The sequence below is a fragment of the Dermacentor variabilis genome, chromosome 1 (genome assembly GCF_050947875.1).
Source record: "Dermacentor variabilis isolate Ectoservices chromosome 1, ASM5094787v1, whole genome shotgun sequence".
Lineage (NCBI taxonomy): Eukaryota > Metazoa > Arthropoda > Arachnida > Ixodida > Ixodidae > Dermacentor > Dermacentor variabilis.
The window spans coordinates 173995256-174012302 of record NC_134568.1 but is presented as its reverse complement, the minus strand read 5'-3'; positions in this window follow the sequence as shown (position 1 = coordinate 174012302).

The window sequence follows — 17047 nt, the reverse complement described above, 5'->3', positions numbered from 1 at the left end:
ATCGAAACATTGGCCAGCCTTTCTGAGGCACCTTATCCCTGTTTACGAACTTTATATCACAGTGTGCCCTGGTATCAAGTTACCTAAGCAATTGATCGTGTTTCGTTGTCATAGCATGGCATCATTGCATAGCACAGCAAGAGTGTCATAGCATCATTTCTCCGTATTTAACGATCATTTATAAGCTTTCCCTTGAAACAGGCCTCATTCCCCAAGATTGGAAAACGGCAAGCGTGACACCCGTTTTTAATTCGGGCGATAGAAAACTCAGAGAAAACTATAGGCCGATTTCACTAACGTCAATATGTTGCAAAATATTCGAACACATTTTATATAGTAACATATCTGCATTCCTTGACTGAAACGCTTTTTTTACACCTTCCCAGCACGGATTCCGAAAAGGTTATTCCTGCAACACACAACTAATAGAATTCCAGCACTTCTTATCTAAAACCATTTATAACAGTAGCCAGGTAGATGCGGTATTTATTGATTTTCAAAAAGCTTTCGATATTTTGTCCCATAAGCTCCTAGATGTAAAGCTTGCTGCATTAAATATAAACGAAAACGTTCAAAATTGGATACGAAACTACCTAAACGGAAGAACCGAGTCTGTCGTCCTAAATAACGCTGCATCTTCACCAATAACTGTTTCTTTGGGCGTTCCTCAGGAAAGCGTACTGGGCCCCTTGTTATTTTTAATCTACATATATGACATTGTCGAACTAATTACATCACCCATAAAACTATTTGCTGATGACTGTGTGATTTACAGAGAAATTACCACTGAAGATGACATAGATACATTGCAAACAGATTTAGATAAGGTAGCGATCTGGTGTAAAAATGGAACATGAATTTAAATATAAAAAAGTGCAGTAGCATAAGCTTTTCCAGAAAATTATCCAAATTTTAGCACCGATATAACATCAATGGCACGCTTATCCACATACAGTCGGAATATAAGTATTTAGGAGTCTATTTTACCGAATCACTCACTTGGCATAAACAGATTGACACTGTCATAGCAAAAGCTAGTAGGATGTTACATTTTATTCGCAGAAATTTTAAACAGGCAACACGCGAAGTTAAAGAAACTTTATACTTCTTACATGTTAGAACAATACTTGATTATGCTTGTGTAATATGGGATCCCTATCAAGATTACCTCATTAATAGACTGGAAAAACTACAGAACCAAGCAGTAAGGTTTGTTTGCAATAATTACAGCCCGTACTTTAGCGTTTCCGAAATGAAGGCCACTTTAGGATGGGATCTACTACATATGCGTAGGCAGAAGTTAAGGCTTAAACTATTGCACCGAATATATAATAATCAGACAGGTATTAATCGCTATAACTATCTCCTGGAACCAGATTATATATCGACTCGCTGTGATAACAACAAAAAGATCTCAGCCTATAACTGCAGAATAAACACATTTTACTACTCTTTTTTCCCCAAATCAATTAGACAGTGGAACAGCTTATCAAATGATATAGTAAATGTGTCAAATAACGAAATATTCTATTCAATGCTGTGACGGCGCTCTTGTAAAACAAATGTATGTGTTATATATCTTGAAACCTGCTTGTTTCACGTTGCTTGTATGCCTTTCTCTAACAGCTATTGTAGTGCTTCTGTTCGTGAGTATATCTGTCCAAAAGCTTTTCTGTATCACTGGTTATATTTTGTTCCCCCCTACGTAATGCCTTTATGGCGATGTAGGTACTCCGTAAATAAATAAATAAAATTAATAGACAGAGTTCTATTCTGTGACATGACTAGCGGAGTTCCTCAAGGATGGCCGTCCTCGACTGCATGTCCCTTCTCTTGGCACCAATTCTGTAACCCTAATGGCCCGCCGGTTATCTAACCTACGCATTACATTACCTGCCCAGCTCCATTTCTTTCTCTTAATGTCAATTAGAATATCGGCTATCCCTGTTTGCCCTCTGATCCACACCGCTCTCTTTCTGTTTCTTAACGTTACGCCTAAAATTCTTAGTTCCATCGCTCCTTGCGCGGTCCTTAACTTGTTTTCGAGCTCCTTTGTAAGTCTCCACGTTTCTGCCTCATATGTTAGCACCGGTAGAATGCATTGATTGTACACCTTTCTTTTCAATGATAATGGTAAGCTTCCAGTCAGGATCTGACAATGTCAGCCGAATGCGCTCAAACCCATTTTTATTCTTCGGTAAATTTCCTTCTCATGATCATGCAGGGTCCCCTGTGAGTAATTGACTTAGGTAGGCGTACTCCTTCGCAGACCCTAGAGGCTGGCTGGCGATACTGAACTCTTGTTCCATTGCCCGGCTATTGATCATTATCTTTGTCTTCTGCACATTAATCTTCAACACCACTCTTATACTCTCTGTGTTAAGGTCCGGAGTCATTTGTTGTAACTCGTCCCCAGGGTTAGTGAACAGGACAATGTCATCTGCAAATCGAAGGTTGCTGAGATATTCGCCGTTGATCCTTACTCCTAAGCCTTCTCAATTTGATAGCTTCAATAATTCTTCCAAGCACGCAGTGAATAGCATTGGAGAGATTGTGTCTCTTTGTCTGACCCCTTTCTTTATAGGTATCTTCCTACTTTTCTTGTGGAGAATTAAGGTAGCTCGTTAAACTCTGTAGATGCTTTCCAAGGTATTTGCGCAAACGCCCTGTACTCCTTGATTACGTAAAGCCTCTATGACTGCTGGTATCTCGACTGAATCAAATGCCTTTGCGTAATCTATGAAAGCTATATAGAGAGGCTGATTGTACTCTGCGGATGTCTCGTTTACCTGATTGATGACATGGATGTGATCCATTGTAGAGTATCCCTACCTAAAACCAGCCTGTTCCCTTGGTTCACTAAAGTCCAGTGTCACCCTTATCCTATTGGAGGTTATCTTGGTGAATATTTTATATAATACTGGAAATAAGCTAATGGCCCGCGCCTATAATTTTTCAATGCTTTAACGTCTCCCTTTTTTGTAGATTGGTATAATGTTGGAATTTTCCCAGTTCTCTGGGACCCTTCAAGTCGATAGACAGTTCGTATAAAGGGCCACCAGTTTTTCAAGCATTATGTCTCCTCCATCTTTGATTAAATCGACTGGTATTCCATCTTCTCCTGCTGCTTTCCCCCGTTTCCTGTCTTGCGCCCTTCTAACTTCATCACTAGTTATAGAAGGAGCCTCTGTAACCAGTTTATTAGTACTTCGAATGGAGGTATCATGGCTGCTTTGGGTACTGTTCACTTCAGTATAGAATTCTTCCGCTGCTTTTACTATAATTTCTATATTGCTGATGATAATACCCTACTCATCTTTCTGTGCGTACATCTTGGTTTGTCCTGTGCCAAGTTTTCTTCTCACTGATTTCATGCTGCGTCCATTTTTTACTGTTTCCTCAGTGTTTCTCAGGTTATAATTTCGAATATCCCTTATTTTCTCCTTGTTGATCAGTTTTGACAGTTCCACGAATTGCATCTGATCTCTTGAGTTGGACACTTTCATTCTTTGTCGTTTCTTTATTAGGTATTTTGTTACTTGGAAGAGCTTACCCACTGGTTGCCTTGGTGCCTTACCTCCCACTTCAATTGCTGCTTCTGAAGCCATCCTAGTTTCGGTTTCATTAATTGCCTCTATGTCATCTTCACCTCTCTGTTCTAAGGCTGCATATTTGTTTGCAAGTGTCAAGCAGAATTGGTCTGCTTTCACCCTTACAGCGTCTAGATTGGCCTGTTTCTTCTTGACCAATTTGACTATTTCTGTCTTCAAATTTAGGTGGATCCTAGCCCTCACTAACCTATAATCACTGCACTTTACCCTACCTATCACTTCTACACCCTTCACTATGCTGGGATAGGCAGAAAGTATGAAATCAATTTCATTTCTTGTTTTACCATTAGGGCTTTTCGAGGCCCACTTTTTGTTCCAACGCTTCCTGAAGAAGGTGTTTATTATTCGCAGTTTATTCCTTTCCACGAATTCTACCAACATCTCTCCTCGAGTGTTCCTAGAATACATGCCGTAGTTGCCAATTGCTTGTTCAGCAGCCTGCTTTTTTCCCACTTTTGCATTGAAGTCGCCCATAAGACAGTATACTGAGTTTGCACTTTTTGCACCGCTAATTCACCATCTTCATAAAACTGTTCTATTTCTTCATCGTCGTGACTGGAGATTGGAGCGTAGGTTTGTACTACCTTTATTCTATACCTCCTATTCAGATTTATTACGACTACTGCTGCCCTCTCATTAATGCTGTAGAATTCGTCAATGTTGCCCGCTATGTCCTTATGGATTAGGAATCCTACTCCGAACTGCTTCTTATCTGGTAGTCCTCTATTGCATAAGGCGTGCCCATTTGTCAGCACTGTATAAGCCTCACCAGTTCTTCGAACCTCACCAAGACCAATGATATCCCAAACAATGCCTGATAGTTCCTCAAAGAGACCTGCTAGGATAGCTTCACTCGAGAGAGTTCGAGTGTTAAACGTTGCAATGGTCAATTTCCATTCGCGGCCTGTGGAATCCAGAGATTCTCAGCACCCTCTGCTCCGTCACAGGCCTGACCGCCGCCTTGGTAAGGTGCTCCGCAGCTACTGGGGACTAAGGGCCATTGGTTAATCTAATGAGTCATTTGGGAGGGAGTGGCCGAATACTGCACCAGGGAGACCAATTCCTGTTCTGGTGAGGGAGTGTCCATTGTTGAAGCTTAGTGGGTCTTCCTCATTTGGTTGTACCTGACTTAGTATAGCCCCACTTGCTCTCGGTGTTTTTGCCGGTGTCAGGCGCGACTCCAAGCCTCGAGATGTAGTGTACTGGAGGAGGTGAATTCGAGTTTCCCACCTTCAGATTAAAAAACAAACGCGAGGATTCGAACTTCTGACTATGGCAACAAAGCTAGCTCAGACAGATAACCCTGCGGGCTGTCAGGCCACCTTATGTCGGAGAATTCCAGCCCAGAGGATCCTACATGCCTGAAAACATGCTTGTATTATCCGCGATATACGGGTTTTGCTGATCGCGGCAGGTGGCACAACACAGTATTTCTTTATGCAAAAAAGAGGTGAGGCGTGCTGACAGGACACAAGAGTATAGAAGTGGACAACACGAACGCCACAACACTTATATACTCTTGCGTCCTGTCTGCACGCCTCACCTCTTTTTTGCATAATGAATCCTTACCAACTAGCTCAGCTTTCTGTCGTTCTAAAATAGTATTTCTCAATGGTTCTAACATCGTGGTTCCGGAATTTCCCCTACGCATGCGCCATGAACGCTGCTATACACGATATATTTTCGGCGACATTGAACAGTACTTAAAACGAGTGTGGAAAACAAAAAGAGAAAAAAAAATAACTTTCAGCGCTTATCGGGAATTCACGAGTCGCGTATGCACGTAGGTACACCCATCAACTTACGGTCGCGTCTGCCTGCCTCTGGCATCGGAGAAGTGCTTTCAGAATGAGACGGAACTGATATGTCCCGTCCTTTGCGCCGCCGAAGGCCGAGACTTCGGGTGTGAGAAGGGTCCACTGGCAGAAACTTTCGCTCTAAGGGCAAAGAGTAAGTGAGACTGGCCGCCAGAACAATATCGATCTGAGCCGTGCGTAAACTAGGCGACCTTACAAGCGGCCTAGCACTGTGCTTAGAGAGCGCTTAAACGATGCCTCCTTTAAGCTACAGCGAACGCGTCTGCGATCAGCTTCGCGTGGGAAAGCAACTCACGCCCCTCGTGTCGCTGCAGTTGCAATACTTGCAATACAGCAGTGGAGAACACAAACTCGTGATCTACGGGAACACAAAACCATGAAATGCTGTTAGCTCCCGTTGTCGGCGACCTTCAAGTGACCTTCAGCCAAAAGCCAGAGCCGTTATCCGGGCACTCAAACGAGAACATCCTGCCAAGTTGATAGAACAAAACGAGATACCCCTCCCCCCTTTGTACAGGACCGCATTACATACGCTAGTCACCCCGAAAGAAGTTCTAAAAGATAATGTTTCCGAGTTCTTCCTGATGTTTGTTCACAATATCACTTAAGCTGTAACTTCTAGTACGCTGAAGTTTTATTTGTCATTTCCCATAGGGGCGGGGGGGGGGGGCGACGTTCAAAAGGTAGATACAAGGCACCGTGCACTTCAGTTCTTGTAAAGCCCCTCCATACGAAGTGGCGGTGGCGCGTGGATGGAGGGGCTTTTGCTGGGGGGTTTGCTGCGGATGCTGCCCAGTTTCTGTGTGGCGTGGTGCCGGACGCGTCTGGAATCGCTTGTAGCGACCGTGCGTCACTTTGTTGTCCCCGCCGTGGGGGTCATTGCCCCTGCTCTGTCTTGGAACCAAAGCGGCTGCCCGACTGGGGCGCCACCACTGCCACTCGGCAAACCAGCTTTTACTTATGAATACTTACTTTTACTTATGAATAAAGCCAGTAGGCTCTCCTTTCTCAAGCTGTCAAAACGTACGTGTATTCCTTGCTTTCGCTAAACCGAGCTCCCACACGCTGTTTTGCTTTCGATGTGCGACGCTCGCCGAGCTGCGGAGTGGCGTGGCGGTGGAAGCGTCTGATGCGCTGCTTTGCCTTCATGGTGGAAGGAAAAAAGTTAGAAGAGAGCATTACGTCACGCAGCCAGCCTTGGCAAGCGAACGCCCCGCAGGGGCGTCTGCGCAAGCAGGCGTTTGGTGTGTTGCGACACCACGGACCCGAGCACACGAGGGTTGGACCCTCCCGCGTGTAGCCGTGCGCGGCTTAGCCGTGTCTGGGGAAAAGGGGATCCTGGAGGTTGAGCCGATGCGGGGTGTTTGGACCTTTAAGGCCCCCCGGCGGAGGCAACACGCCTCTTTGGCCTCTGCTTCGCATAGACGGCACCCCCGGACTGACCCACCCGGGGGAAATCGGTAGTTGCCCTTTCCTGTCTCTCTCTCCCTCCAATCTTCGTCTTTCTCTTACTTTTCATCTTTCCTGTCTTCTCCTAGCTTCCGCTTGCTTCCAATTTTTCCAGGCAGCAAGGGTTAACCCTGTGTGAATAGCCAACCTAGGTTATTTCATATTTGGTTATAGCGGTAATGTACAGCTGGCGTTTGCAGGCCGTGTTTCACACGCCCTGCAGCGTCCCCTTGTAGGACTCCACGGTGGGTGGCTGGCGTTACTGCCGAAATATCACATCTATTTATGGATAGCTCCTTTCCTCGACTCCCTGATCGCCCTCCGAAAAGAGGGCGCACCGATGAAGTCTTTCAGTTTTTCGGACGCCAAGTCCACAACTTCCCACGTTTCCATGTTATTCATTCTGCAAAACCAGATAAACCAATAAGAACTATCTCACCCTTCCTTGTTTCCAAGTCATTGACCGAAGTCTTTGGTCCTGGTTATAAGGCATCGAGGATGGCAAGCGGTGATCTTCTCTTGGAGCTCCGCGATCAAAAGCAATATGAAAAACTGTCAAAACTAGAGTCATTTGGGGAAACCCAAATAATTATAAGCCCGCACCGCACGATGAACACCACCCGTGGTGTGGTCTCTGACGATGACTTGATGGAGCTTACTGAGGCTGAACTCTTGGAGGGCTTCAGTGACCAGAATGTTATCAATGTTAAACGAATTAAGATGAGGAGAGACGGAAAAGAAATCAAGACGAAACACCTGATACTCACTTTCGGCTCAAGTGTCCTTCCCGAGTCCATCGAGGCCGGTTATATCAAACTTCGTGTTCGGCCATACGTTCCCAATCCTCTCAGATGCTTTAAGTGCCAACGTTTCGGCCACAGTTCACAGAACTGTCGAGGCCGGCTCACTTGTGCCAAGTGCAGTGACAAAGAACATTCCTCCGAAACATGCCAGAACACTCCACATTGTGTCAACTGCGATGGCGAGCATGCCGCATACTCGCGGTCCTGCCCGTCCTGGAAGAGAGAAAAAGAGATTGTGACAATCAAAGTCAAAGAAAACGTATCTTTCAAGGAGGCATGGAGGCGGGTGTCATACCTGTCTAAGAGCAGCTTTGCCGATGTGGCGCGTAAGGGGGCAGCGCCACAACGGCCTCCGGCGACTGACCGATCCACACCCAGTGAGTTGGCAGTTACGCCTTCTGCCCCCGCGGCGGTTGCAGCTAGCGCTGCTCCGTTAACCGAGGAGAAGGGACCATCGACACCGAAGGTGGGCGTAGCCGAGGCTGCCTCATCTTCCCAGGTCCCTTCGAGCGCTGGCAACAGCCGGCGCAGCCAAATCCCGCAGGGTGCCCCATCGACCTCCGGGCTGGTGGGCGCAGGGGTCTTGCCCTCCAAGGCGGGACTCCTCCTGAAAACCTCTCGCTCGCAAGAGCACGTGTCCGGCGCCTCACAAGAGGCAATGGACACAACACCTGTCCTCAAGGTGCACCAAGCGCCTAAGGAGCGGCGAGGCTCGCTCGAACGCTCCAGAAAGGGCAAAACTCCCGTTACAGGGCCTCGAAAGGGCTCTGTAATTTAATCACTGTAGTTTCTATAATCATTACTTCTGTTTCTGTACACACAGCACCTATTAACTCCCAATATGGATACACAAATAATTCAATGGAACGTCAGAGGTCTCCTCAGAAACCTCGATGATGTGCAGGAACTTATACAAAAACACAATCCAAAAGTGCTGTGTTTACAGGAAACACACTTAAAATCTATACACACAAACTTTCTCCGAAAGTATGTTACGTTTCGCAAAGACCGCGAGGATACTGTCGTATCATCTGGCGGTGTAGCCATTATTGCTGACAGAAGTGTAGCGTGTCAACATTTAAAGCTCCAAACGGCCCTTGAGGCAGTGGTCGTTCGAGCCGTACTTTCAAATAAACTCATAACCATCTGCTCCTTGTATATACCACCACATTATCACCTTCACAGACGAGACATAGAATCGTTAATAGATGAGCTCCCGGAGCCCTATTTGATTCTTGGTGATTTTAATGCACACAGTAGTTTGTGGGGCGATTCACGCTGTGATGCGCGAGGTCGCGTGATTGAACAGCTGCTTTTTTCATCTGGAGCATGTCTCTTGAATACAAAGGAGCCTACATATTTTAACCTGGCTAACAAGTCATATTCTGCCATAGATCTTCGCATTTTATCGCCGACACTTTTACCTTATTTTAAATGGAGTGTGCTTAACAACCCGTATGGAAGTGACCACTTTCCAATAATCATAAGTACGACGGAACAAGATCAACTTCTCCCCCAGGTCCCCCTGTGGAAGGTTGAATCAGCAGATTGGGAACGGTACCGAGCTCTTACTAACATGACGTGGACTGAGATGTCCGTTATAAGCATAGATGATGCTGTCAGATATTTTACAGCTTTTATACTTGATGCCGCCTCTAAGTGTATTACTCAAACGAGCGGCACTGGTTCTAAGCGGCGTGTTCCCTGGTGGAACGATGCATGTAGGCAAGCGCGGAGGATCCAGAACAAAGCATGGGCGCTGCTTCGCGATTCGCCAACAGCAGAAAACCTGGAAAACTTTAAGCATGTCAAATCCCAGGCAAGGAGAACGCGCCGACAAGCAAGACGAGAGAGCTGGGCAAAGTTTATATCAAGCATCAAGTCGTATACAGATGAGAGAAAAGTCTGGAATAGAGTGAAGAAAGTAAATGGGCAACAAACGTATTCCTTACCTCTAGTAAATAGCCACGGAGAAAGCCTTGAAGACCAAGCCAACCTTCTCGGTGCACATTTTGAATACATATCGAGCTCTTCACACTACTCCGAAACCTTCCTAAAGTACAAAACACAAATAGAACAGCAAAAATTAGAAAGAACATCTGCTAAAAGTGCGACGTACAACGATCCATTCTGTATAGCAGAACTGCAGGCAGCACTGAACTGTTGTAATACATCCGCCCCAGGTTCAGACCGCATAATATATGAGATTTTAAAACAACTACCATCCGAAACACAGAAAACCCTTCTTTACCTATACAACGTGATATGGTCTTCCCGCGAGATCCCCTCTGTTTGGAAGGAATCTATTGTAATTCCAATTCTGAAGCACGGGAAGGATCCTTCCTCTGTATCAAGTTACCGACCTATAGCGCTAACAAGTTGCCTCTGCAAAGTATTCGAAAAAATGATTAACTGTCGTCTACTACATATCCTCGAATCAAATAAATTCCTCGACCCATACCAGTGCGGGTTTCGCGAGGGTCGATCCACCAGTGACCATCTCATATGTATCGAGGCACGTATCCGTGAAGCTTTTGTCCATAAGCAGTTTTTCTCATATGTATTCCTTGATATGGAGAAAGCTTATGATACTACGTGGCGGTTCGGGATATTGAGAGACCTCTCACACTTAGGTATACACGGAAATATGTTCAATGTTATCGAAAGCTATCTGTCAAATCGGACATTCCGTGTTCGAGTGGGCAATGTTTTGTCACGGAAATTTGTACAGGAAACAGGAGTGCCGCAGGGCGGTGTGCTCAGCTGCACGCTCTTTATAGTAAAAATGAATTCTCTTCGTCTACACATACCACGTAACATCTTCTATTCAACATATGTTGACGATGTGCAGATTGGTTTTCAATCAAGTTCTCTCGCAATCTGTGAACGACAGATCCAGCTTGGCCTTAACAAGGTCTCCAAATGGGCTGATGAGAACGGGTTCAGACTGAACCCTCAAAAAAGCACATGTGTCGTTTTCTCGAGAAAAAGAGGCCTGCACGCTGATCCTGAAATTGTATTGCATGGTGAGCGTCTGCCTGTAAACAAGGAACATAAATTTTTAGGCATAATTTTAGACGCGAAACTAACCTTTGTACAGCACATAAAATATCTTAAAAACAAGTGCATGAAAACAATGAATATCTTAAAGGTTCTCTCACGCACAACCTGGGGCAGTGATAGAAAATGTCTCATGAACTTGTACAAAATCCTCATACGCACACGACTAGACTATGGAGCCATAGTCTACCAGTCTGCTACTCCAACTGCTCTAAAGATGCTAGACCCTGTCCACCACTTAGGAATTCGCCTGTCCACAGGTGCCTTTAGAACAAGCCCAGTGGAAAGTCTGTACGTTGAATCGGATGAATGGTCACTTCAACTGCAGAGAACATACTCGTCTTTCATGTATTTTCTTAGAGTTAACGGAAACAGTCAGCACCCCGCGTATTACACTATAAACGATTTGTCCAGTTGTCAACTTTTTCGAAACCGGCCCACAGTGGCAAAGCCTTTCTCACTTCGTGTCCGAGACATAGCTGAAGAAACAAGGGTTCCCCTGCTTGAATACCACCTTATGTCCCCAGCTATACGGCCCCCACCGTGGCAGTGGCAACCAATAGAGTGTGATACATCCTTCATAACTGTTACAAAGCGCGCTCCTCTCGCGCATTTACGAATGTACTTCCTGGAATTACAACACAAATACTCCTGTCCTGAATTCTTCACAGACGCATCAAAGTGTAATTCTGGCTTATCTTACGCAGCAGTCGGTCCATCCTTTTCGGATACCGGTGTTCTGCACACGAGCGCAAGTATCTTTACAGCAGAGGCCGACGCCATATTGGCTGCCGTTAAACACATTAAAGAATTGAATATCCCAAAGGCAGTTATATATACAGACTCTTTGAGCGTCGTAAACGCATTGAAAACTGTGAAGAAATGTCAAAATCCTATAATTGTATCTCACTATTCAGCATTATGCACCACCTATGCGTCCAGGCAGCATATCGTAGTATGCTGGGTGCCGGGGCACCGCGAGATTGAAGGAAACGTGTTGGCTGACCAGCTAGCCACATCCGTCCACGCGAACGCTGACACTTCCACGACTGTCCCTGTAGTGGAGCTTAAGCCCTCCATAAGGAAAACGCTCAGGGCTTTCTGGCAGCGGTTGTGGGATAAAGAAACAGAAAATAAACTGCATGTCATCAAGCCATATCTTGGCAACTGGCCGCCGGTATCCAAGAACCGCCGCACGGAAGTAATACTTTGCAGACTTAGAATAGGACACACATACAGCACACACGCATACCTCTTGTCAGGTGGTGATCCACCCATGTGTGATAAGTGTGGTGAGCCACTTACCGTGCTTCACATCCTGATGCAATGCAGAGAATTAGATGCAAATAGAAAAAAGCATTTTCCATTACCTCACCGGCAACAAACGCCACTTCATCCCCAAATGATTATAGGTATGGAACCTCTCTTTAAACATCAATCACTGTTTCAATTTTTAAAAGCTGTACATAGTTTTCATATTATAGCCCCAGGAAACCCGTAGCACAGCCTCTTAACAGAGGTTTCTGCTGCGGTAGCTGCATTGAAAGAAAGCACCTGCCTCCCAGCCTTTGGGCTCAAAGGCTTTAAGGAGACATATGTGCTATTTCCATATTCATGCATTTTAGCCCCATGATCACTTATCACTCCTACTATACCCAGAGAGCACTCCACGTATCACTGTCATAATTTTATACTTACATATCATTTTATGCTTCTACGATAGCGATTAATTTTAGGCCACTTTACAGCCATGCTACACCCCATCATCTTGACTCACCAATCAGCGCTTAACACATCATTACCAGTCATGGCGCTCTTTGGCCACACCTGGCCCTTGCGCCACTAAACAACACACATCCATCCATTGGCAAGCGAACGCTCCGTGAAGCCAGCCCTTTGCTCAGTGGCGGCCCAACACGTCACTTCTTGCGTCGAGATCACGGAGCAAGAATCGAGATTTGCTGAGACGTTTGGTCGCGCTTCCTTCAGGTGCTTTTTTTTTCTAGCTGGGCAGTGCGCTCGGTCTCCCTGGCGTCTTTTGCTGCCTGTCGTGCCTCCTTCAGCAACTTCTAGCTGGGCAGCATCCACATGGACTAATGCGCAGTATGGCATACAGCGCTGGATTAAGGGAGGGGGCTAAGGGGGCTGCAGCCCAGGGCCTCACCTCGGACAGTAGAAGAAGGGGGCCCATTTATTCTAACCTGCTTAGTATATGGAACCAGGGGCATCAGAACTTCGAGCGACATGTATGAAGCGAGAAAACCAGAACGAGCAGACGGGGCCCCCCGCCTAATGTAACAGCATGCGTTTAGCCTGATCATTTAGGGAGAGCTTGTCGAGCTGCAAAAGCAGGAATCCCCCACCACCCCGGCTGGGCCCTCTCCCTTACGAAGCCAAGTGCGTTTGCTTGGAAGAGTTTTCGTGGTTTCCTGTCATACCATCTGTCCAGTGCTGTCTGGAGAGGAGGGGCAAGGGGGAAACACCTAAAACATGTAATGTGGGATGAGGACCTAAATCTCCCTTGCCCCTCGTCACCACCACGCCACCCTCCACCTCTCAAATAGTTTCGGCGCTGTCCTTCTCATAGAAAGGATGTGCTGCAGTACCCAACAGTGCCTCCCATTCGACTTTTCTTTACCGTGATGGTAATTTGGGCGGGGGAGGATGAGTCCGATAGCAGATGATGATGAGTCTGATGGCAGAGTCTAGGCAGGAAAGGAAAGAAGACGTCACACGTGCTTTTGTCCGCGTGCCGTGGGGCATGGAATGTTCACTGTTTGGGCTAGGGCTGTGGAAGAGTGAAGGGGGAAGTTGGAGAGCTGTACACAAAGCCTGTTTCCAGGGCCCATTCCTGCCTAGTGGCTGCGCACCCTCGCGCGCGCTCGACGGAAAAAAGTAGGTCAGACTGGCCGCAGAACTTTCGAGACAGAAGTAGAAAAAGATGACTGAGAGGCAACGGAGGGCGCGTAACTTCGCCCGCCGCTAGGAGTCGCCCTCTCCACTTCGTTCTCGCGCTCAGCGTCGACGGGGCGAAAGAAAAATCGAGAACCTCCCAGAACAAACGAAAAATTGCTCCTAGCAAATAGGAAGACGAGGCCGGAGCGCGAGAAGGAGTGAGTTTGTACAGAGGAGGAAATATGTACAAGGAACTCTATGCGTATGTGAACGCCTGCTTTGACGCTAGTAACAGACAGACACGGCGCGCTTCTATAAAAGGAAGTTGATCGCGGGCTGTGTAATTCAAGATATGCAAATCTTCGTTGTTCATCTCTTGTTTGTTCTTCTTGTGATATTTAGCGTGCTTATAAAGAACTGTATTTTTGTTGTTTTTGATAGTGCCACGTTTATTTGGTGTCGTCCTTGCTTGGGGGGGGGGGGTCTTACCTATAACGAAAATATTTTCAAATAATGTTTTGTAATTACACTTGGTAATTTTCATCTGTATTCTAGTGCATTTTTATGGTGTTTGTATTGCCTTAAGTATTGTATATCTATTTGCATATTTATAGAGTAACGTGTATAACGATTACTGCAGTCTGATGCTTGAATTTTAAAAATGTTTTAGATGCAACCATGCGTCTGTTCACGGGATTAAACTTAGTGATGCAAACAAAGCCTAGCTTCAGAAGGATCGACATCTGAGCTGTGTTGTCTTTTCTACGTTCTTGTTCGTCTTGAGTGCACTAAACTTTTCCTTAAAGCCTAGCTTTTGCTGAAAACAGAATGCAGATTAATCATAAAGTGAACATATGTGTTGGTCCTTACAACAGCACGCGTTTCAAGCAAGTTTTGTTTTCTTCCTTATAATAATAACAATAATAATAATCCCGTTGATCGCACTTCGTTCTTTTTAATTTGGTGGAATTAAAATGAAACATGGCATATTTCCAGTAGCGTAACAGACGACAGGGGGGGGGGGGTCAGTATAGGGAAAGGGGGCCTGCATGCACATTAGCCCAGGGCCCCCATGTTTCTTAATCCGGCCCTGATGGCATATGGCGTGGTGTGGTGCGGTGCGGTGTGGTGCGGTGTGCCGTTGCGAACATTCACTACACCCATTTTAAGGTTGTGGCAAGTATCATCTCCAACCAATCTGCTTTCCAGTTTGCCATTTCATGCTTACATCTACTCTCGATTACGGGAGAGACAGGAGTTTTTTTAGAGATCTGCGATGAGGTTTATTGTCGTTCACAACGGTGTGGAACGCTAGATAAATCAAAGCACTACAAGGGCTGTCCGTAGCACGGGGCTCACTCGCGATCACGGCACGGTCCTTCGTCTTCCTCTTCAGACGGCACATACGCAGGGGCGCGTCTGCTTCATTACAATGCCTCGGGTGCGAAGCGTAGCCATCCTGGCGACTCAGGGCGCGGAAAAGATGAGCGGTTCGTAATACGGTTTCAGGCGGTTGACATGTACTGTCTCCCGCCCACGACGACGCAGGTCTGGTGACACGGTGAGCGGCTCGACGATGTAGTTCACCGGTGAAGTGGCCTCGATGATACGGTACGGACCGTGATAACGGGCCAGGAGTTTGGAAGAAAGGCCAGAAATGTGGGCTGGTATCCAAAGCCACACAAGCGAACCAGGAGCAAAGTTGTGCGGTGGTTGATGATCACGGTCATGTCTTGTCTTTTGACGTTCTTGAGTTTCACTAGTCAGGGTACGTGCCAGCTGACGGCAATCTTCAGCATATTTGGCGACTTCGGAAAGCGGAGTATACTCTGTAGCGTCAGGTTGGTACGGCAGTATGGTGTCCAAAGGGCATGAAGGCTCACTGCCATACACAAGGAAAAAGGGGGAAAAGCCGGTGGTCGCTTGCGTCGCTGTGTTGTACGCGAACGTAACAAAGGGAAGTACGGTGTCCCAGTTGGAGTGGTCGGATGAAATGTACATCCGCAACATGTCGCCAAGTGTGCTATTGAACCACTCAGTCAGACCATTGGTATGGGGATGGTACGCGGTCGATTTGCGGTGAATTATCCTGCACTCAGCGAGGAGGGCTTGGACGCCCTCCGACAGGAAGACACGGTCTCTATCACTCAGTAGTTCTCGGGGAGCACCGTGGCGAAGAACAAAATTGCGAAGAATGAAAAAACCAACGTCACGGGCGGTCGCTGCTGGCAGAGCTGCAGTCTCAGCGTAGCGAGTAAGGTGATCTACGCCGACAATAATCCACCGATTTCCACGCCCGCTGCATGGAAACGGGCCGTAGAGGTCGATGCCGACGCGGTCGAACGGACGAGACGGGCATGGTAGCGGCTGCAATGGTCCTGTGAAACGCTGGGTAGGTGTCTTGCCTTGTTGGCATGTAGTGCAAGACTGAATGAACTTTTGCACAAAGTTGTACATGCCTCTCCAATAATAACGCTGACGCAACCTTGTGTAAGTTTTGAGGACGCCGGCATGGGCGCTTAGGCGATCAGAGTGAAAAGACGTGCAGAAGTCAGAGCGCATATGACGAGGTATAGCGAGGAGCCATTTGCGTCCGTCGGGCATGTAGTTGCGACGATAAAGAATGTTGTCCCGCACGGAAAAGTGGGTTGCTTGGCGACGCAGTGCTCGTGTCGAAGGGACGTCAGACGGAGCGGCAAGGTAGTCAAGTAACTTTGCAAGGGTTGGGTCCTGCGCTGCTCTGTGAGCATGTCAGTGATGGTGAACGGTGACAGGTTGGACGAGGAAGCTGACAAAGACGCCAAATCAGGCGTCAGTGGAGAGCGAGAGAGCGCATCAGCGTCGGAGTGCTTGCGACCGGAGCGGTACATGACGCGGATGTCGTACTCTTGCAAGCGAAGCGCCCAACGTCCCAAGCGTCCAGTCGGGTCTTTCAAGGAAGAAAGCCAACAAAGGGCATGTTGGTCAGTAACAACGGCGAAAGAACGGCCGTAAAGGTATGGGCGAAACTTGCTTAGTGCCCAGATGATCGCTAGGCACTCCTTTTCTGTGACGGAGTAATTTAATTCTGCTTTCTTTAGAGTACGGCTCGCATAAGCGACGAAGTATTCATCATAGCCAGCTTTCCGTTGCGCTAAGACCGCGCCAAGGCCAACTCCGCTGGCGTCAGTATGGACTTCCGTGGGAGCATCAGGGTCGTAGTGGCGAAGAATCGGTGGTGAGGTCAACAAGTGGCGTAACTGCCGAAACGCTGCATCACATTCAGGTGACCACGCTGCTATGCCGTTACTGGCGGAAAGTAAACTTGTCAAAGGTGCCATGATGGATGCGAAATTGCGTACGAAGCGACGAAAATAGGAACATAATCCAATAAAACTTCTGAGGGTTTTGATAGACGTGGGCGTTGGAAAGT